General features: G+C 33.7%; 1 pseudogene; it reads left to right on the forward strand.

The window, feature by feature from the left end:
- LOC132693007 (exportin-4-like) overlaps positions 1 to 5,974 on the forward strand; it is a 31,974-nt pseudogene extending 26,000 nt beyond the window's left edge.
- The last annotated feature ends 659 nt before the right edge of the window (positions 5,975 to 6,633 follow it).

Raw genomic sequence — 6,633 nt, forward strand, 5'->3', positions numbered from 1 at the left:
AGAATTACTATATGATACAGTAATCCCACTACTAGGTTTTTACACAAAGAATCTAAAAACACTAATTTAAAAAGATATATGTACCCCTAGGTTTATTGCAACTTTATTTACAATAGCCAAGATATGGAAGCAACCCAAGGGTCCACTGATAGGTAACTGGATAAAAAACATGTGGGGTATATACACTATGGGATATTATTCAGCCATAAAAAAAAGAATGAAACCTTTCCACTTGCAACAATATGGATGCTCTAAAGGGTAAGTGAAAAAAATCAGAGAAAGGCAAGTACCACATGATTTCACTCATATGTGGAATTTAAGAAACAAAACAAATGAACAAATAAAAAATGAAATAAACAAAAACAGACTGTTAAATACAAAATGTTAAATACAGACTGTTAAGAACAAACTGATGGTTGCCAGAGAGCAGATAAGTCAGAGGATAGGTGCAATAGACAAAGGAGATTAAGAGTATGCTTATCTTTTTTTTAAATTTTGTATTTAATGTTTATTCATTTTTTGAGAGACCAAGAGAGACAGAGTGTGAGCGGTGGAGGGGCAGAGAGAAAGGGAGACACAGAATCCGAAGCAAACTCCAGGCTCTGAACTGAGAGCACAGAGCCCCACATGGGGCTTGAATTCAGGGACCGTGAGTTCATGACCTGAGCCGAAGTCGGACACCTAACTGACTGAGTCACCCAGACGCCTCAAGAATACACTTATCTTGCTGAGCACTGAGAAATGTGTAGAACCATTGAACTATTATATTGTGCGCCTGAATTGTATGTTAAGATTGTATGTTAATTATACTTGAATAAATAAATTAATGGCATCTATCTGTTGGTGCAAGAAAATATAGTCTTTTCAAAACAGCACAAAGATCATGAAAAAATATCAAAATTTTATAAGCATATTTGTAATTGTTTACTAGAAAATGTTGTAACTTAATAACAATATATAATTTACTGCTGCATTTAACTGTGACATTTTAAATAATTTCCCCAATGCAATTCCATTATTAGCATTCTTTATTTTTTTACAGCTTACAAGCAATCACAACACTGATGGTTTTGGATGATACTCTCCATGTATAACACACCACACTATTTTTTTTTTTTTAATCTGGGTTAATTATTTTTAAGCTGATGAATTTTGGTATTCTATTTTTGACAGTTATTTCAAAAGAGTATTATTAATTAAATCAAAAGACACATAAATCCTAAATAATCAATCCTTTAAAAATACTAATAACTTTGAATGTAATACCCATGGCAGTTATCTGTTAACAAGATTATTCTAATAGACATTATTTAGATAAACAAGTAAATATTATCACTCATAGTTTTCCCTCTCTAATATGCTCCCATATTATATACTCTTGGACTTAATAATCAGACACCTCCTCACTCACCTGTATAATTTTCAATACATTTCTTGATCATTCTTAGCTTGAGCTTTCTTATCTCTAAAATACGTGCACTTCTTAAGTTACTTGGCTGTAATAATCACTGAGTGATGTAATGGAAGTTATTTGATCATTACTTTGGAGACCCTCGACTTAGCTCTCCCCAAAGAAGCAATGATGCATTCTTAAATTGCTCTGTGTGAGGGAAGTGTTGGATTTTCCTGAGAGGAATTTCTACAAAGTAAAAACTTGTTACATATGTAAAAAATGAGTGTGCTTCTCACAGGATTTTATTAGGCTTAAGGAAAAGCCTTCCTACCAGAGGTAAGAACGGCAAAAGTTGACAGAGAATTCAATCTTGTTATACTATATGAATATAAACTAAAGGATAAGATAGGCTTTAGAATTAATGCAGGTTGGAATCTGTTATTTTATATCAAAAGAAGATGAGCTAATGAAAACAATAGTGTTAGTAAGCACTTACTATATGTCAACAAATATATAATCTCATTTTGCCCTCAAGCAAATAAAAAGCATGAAGAGGTATGGTTGTTAGTCCACTTTTGCACCTGATGAAATTGAGGCACAAAAAAGTAAAAAAAAAAAAAAATGCCCTTGAAAACACAACCAGTAAGTGGTAGAGTATAATTTAAATGTCTTCATTCAGTTTGCACTTCCATAATTGGCTGAATAATCAACAATGAAATACCTAGAAAAAGAAAGACAGAACAGTGTCCAGGAAGTCATCAACAGGAAGGCATCAACAACATGAGTGTGATATCAACTTACTCAAGAATGAGAGTAAGTCATCAATAATTGGGAGGGAGAGACTATGTGGGAAGTCAGGGTAGTTGGAATTCAGGTAATTTAAATCATTTTTTCTTCCTGATGATCAAGGAAAAGATAACAGTATTCTTGATGAGAAAACATAATATAATAAAAGAGGGATGAGGTCAAATCTGGATGGCAAAGAAATGTGAATACAATTGACAATAATGGGGTAATCATAAAACAACAATAACCTAGGGGTTGAGCAATAAAGAATAAAGGAGAGTTTGGGGTCAAAAAGGGAAATCTAAATATCTTCCCCTCATACCAATTCTCTATCCCTAAAGCTTACTCATCTATTTCCTGCTCATGCTTTAAATCTCAGGTTAAATGTCACATTTCCAGATTAGATTCCCTTGCAACTGGTTCTGTTGAATATTTGTTTCTTTAGTAACCTTACCACAGCTGTAATTAAATAAGCTTTTTGTAATTAGGCAAACCTTTGTGTAATTACATATTATTAAAAATTTCTTCTTTTCCAGGCTAGATTGTATGTTCCCTGGGGACCGAGTTATCAATTGCATATTGTGATATCATGTTTCTTATCCCAGGGCTTGGCATGTGGTATATCTCAAAAAGCTATTTTTGATGAAAAACGGAAAGATCATATAAGAAAGATAGAGGATAAAAAAAAAAAAACACTTAAATAGCTGCCAGATAATAACATCTACTATTTATTGGATGCTTTCTCTGAATTTGGCATTCTTTTCACAAGTCTGTAAACTAGGTGCTGTTGTTATTTTCTCCATGCAGACTAGGAAACAAGTGAAGTAGTCATTCATCACAGGCAGTTTGTTCACAGAGGATGGCCTTTGAGCCACTGTGAAGTATTGGTTCTGAGACATGCAGCTCTAAAGGAGAATGGTCATCTCTCCCAGGCACTCTGTGCCAGTGTGGAGTTAGATTTTATTCTGTCTGTCCAGGGCAACCGCTATATATATATATATATATATATATATATATATATATATATATATAGTGTGTGTGTGTGTGTGTGATACAGTGTGTGTGAGTGTGTGTGTGTATGTATATATATATATATATATATATATATATATATATATGGGGTGGCATTATTCAATTTGCAAAATAGGAATATGTTATTCTAGTTAACATTTCGTGGAGAATTAGTTAGCTTTTGTATTATAGTAGTTTTGTGGCTATGTTGAAAACTGGTTGAATATACAAATACTGACATATCAAGACTGGCAATTTCTTATACAGACATACGTAAGAGATATTGTGGATTAGTTACAGACCACCACAATAAGGTGATATCACAGTAAAGCAAGTCAAATCAATTTTTTTGTTGTTTCCCAGTTCCTATAAAAGTTACGCTCATACAATACTGTAGTCTATTAAGTGTGTAATAGCATTATGTCAAAAAAATACATACTTTTTAAAATACATTTATTTCTAAAAAATACTAACCATTGTCTGAGCTTTCAAATTTTTCTGGTGAAGGGTCTTGTCTCAATGGTGACTGACCAGGGTGGTGGTTGCTGAAGATTGGAACGTCTGTGGCAATTTTTAAAAATAAGACAACAATGAAGTTTGCCGCATTGATTGATCCTTCCTTTCATGAACAATTTCTCTGGAGCATGTGATGCTATTTGATAGCATTTTATCCACAGTGGAACTCCTTTCAAAATTGGAGTCAATCCTCTCAAACCCCTGCTGCTGCTTTATCAACTAAGTTTATCTAATTTCTAAGCCCTTTGTTGTTATTTCAACAATCTTCACAGCATCTTCACCAGGAATAGATTCCCTTTCAAGAAACCACTTTCTTTGCTCATCCATAAGAAGCAAATACTCATCTATTACAGTTTATCATGATATTGCAGAGATTCAAATGTAATAATAATGAAAAACCTTGAATTATTGCAAGAATTACCAAATGGGACACAGAGACATCAAGTGATCAAATGCTGTGGGAAAAACAGCACCGACAGACATGCTTGAAACAGAATTATCTCAAGCCTTCAATGTAAAAATGCATTATTTGCAAAGCACAATAAAGGAAAGCAAAATAAAATGAGGTATACCTCTAGATGCTATTGGCATTCAGATGTATGTCTGAAATTATGAAGACATTTCTGGATTGGGACTAGCACTTTGAATCTTCAGCATATATATTGAAGTTGAGCCTTGAAGGAAAAGAAGCTTATGCAAAATTAGTCTGTGAAGAGGTAAGAAAAAGGAAGCATCCGTATCAAATACTAAAAATCAAATGAAAAGAAGTAAAATGAAATAACATAATATAAATAACATAAAAAAGCAGAAGAAATTTAATTGGAAAAGGGACTTAATAGAATCAAGGGAAGCTTGAAAAAAATAAAAGAAGAAAGTGTGTTTTCTCAGAAGCAAAAAGAAGAGAGTTGTTCGAGGAAAAACTGAACACACGGATGTGCAAATAGATTGCGATGAGAATAATGTGAAAACATCCATCTATCAAGTCAAAGGGAAGTAGTAAAACTCTTGGGAGATATTTAAACTTTTAAGGTTAAAATAGTTGTAAAAACATGGCAAGAGTAGTGGGTGTAAATTGTTCACTTTATTTTTATTAAAAACGCTTAGATGATATATTTACACCTTTTAAAATTAAAAATAGAGTAGGTCAGGGAGCCTGGGTAGCTCAGTAGGTCGTGCTTCCGACTTTGGCTCAGGTCATGTTCACTCGGTTCATGAATTTGAGCCCCATGCCGGGCTTTGCACTGATAGTACAGACCCCGCTTTGGATTCTCTGTCTCGCTCTCTCTCTCTCTCTGCCCTACCCCTGCTGTGCTCTCTCTCTCTCTCTCTCAAATAAATAAACATTAAAAAGTTAAAAAAAATAAATAATAAAAATAGAGAAGGTCAAGAAATGGACTCAAAAGATTAGTTGGACTTGAAAGCAAGAGCTAATTTTTTGTTAACCTTGACAATGGCAATTTGAATACTTTAGTTGGGAGCAGAAGGCACCCCTCGGTGGGTGGAGGAGTGATGTGAAGGTGAAGAATGAAACCTCACTGGTGGAGATAACTTTCAAAAAGTTGGATTTGAGGTGGGGAAGAATGCAGAAAGCAAAATATAAAATTTCCTAAAATTAGTGAGATATTTGGGTTTCTATTTATCCCTGAATATTACAGGCATGGAGCGGGGGAAAAATCCTTTGTTTGGGAAACACAGTTTCCAAAGCTAATTATCAATTAATTCGTCAATCTATTTGCCTAATTGCCAAGGAATATTGAAAATTATTGTAGTGTTTCTACACTATATGCTATTCTGTGTAAAGTGAGAATCAATGCATCTTACTTGTAAGAAAGGATGAAAAAAAAAAACTTATGTTTACTACTTAATTTCCATCAGTGTGATGTTGGAAGGAATTAAAAACTTTTTCATGTACCCACTTGGGTTCAGTGATTGGGGCCTTTGAATTAACTGTCAAAATTCAAAGGACATATTAACAAGAGAAAACACAAAGTTTATTCATGTCCATGTGAGTGTACAAAGAAGTGGCTCCCTGGACAGCTAGAGATAATGGTTGATTTATCATCTTAATAAGAAGGGGGGTTGAGACTTCAAGGGAAGTGAAATAGCAGGAAACTAATGAGTAACAATGGGGGAGAACCAAGTGGAAGGTATGGAAAATTTTGTGTACGTAATTTCTCATGCAGGTACCAGTGTCCCGTCCCCTTTCTGGCTGTAAACCTCCTGGAGAAAGAATTTATGATAGCTCTTTTAGAGGCTTGTTTAAGTTAGCAAAAGGATTTGTATATATGTGTGTGTGTATGGCTGCTATTTCTTCAGATGTTTCATTTTAAAATAATCTTCATACTACTTTTGTGGGCCCAAGTGGATCCCATCACTGATGCTTAATTGTTTAATATCAAGTTTGTACCTTTTTAATTTTATTTTTTCTCATACAATGTAATAAATGCAAAAAAATTAAGACAGCCAAACACCATTTATTTATACAAATTTTAAAGTCTTCAATGATTTCTCATTTTATTTACAATTAATTTTATTCCTTTTTGTATTCGTTTAAGTGGAACACACTTTGACTACAAACATATAATGGTCTTGATTCTTGCTTGTACCATTTTCAGGGTGTATGTTCTAGTTACAAAAAGCAATGAGTGGTAATATGCACTTCATGTGTTAATGTGTATTGTTTAACTTATTATTTCTGTCTGCGTTAGCATTCCTGTCAAATCTTTCTCCAGGAACAGTTATACGAAACAATCTACGAAAAGAAAAATCTGCCATTTGTTCACTAGTTATTCCATTGAAACATTTTGATAGTTGTACTTAGCTTTAGGCCTTTCTTATATTTACATTCATGTTTGTGATTAAAAGACTCAGCCATGAGGGGCACCTGGTGACTCAGTTGATTAAATGTCAGACTTCGGCTCAGGTCA

This window comes from Panthera onca, chromosome B1, assembly GCF_046562875.1.
Source record: "Panthera onca isolate mPanOnc1 chromosome B1, mPanOnc1 haplotype 2, whole genome shotgun sequence".
NCBI classification, from domain to species: Eukaryota; Metazoa; Chordata; class Mammalia; order Carnivora; family Felidae; genus Panthera; species Panthera onca.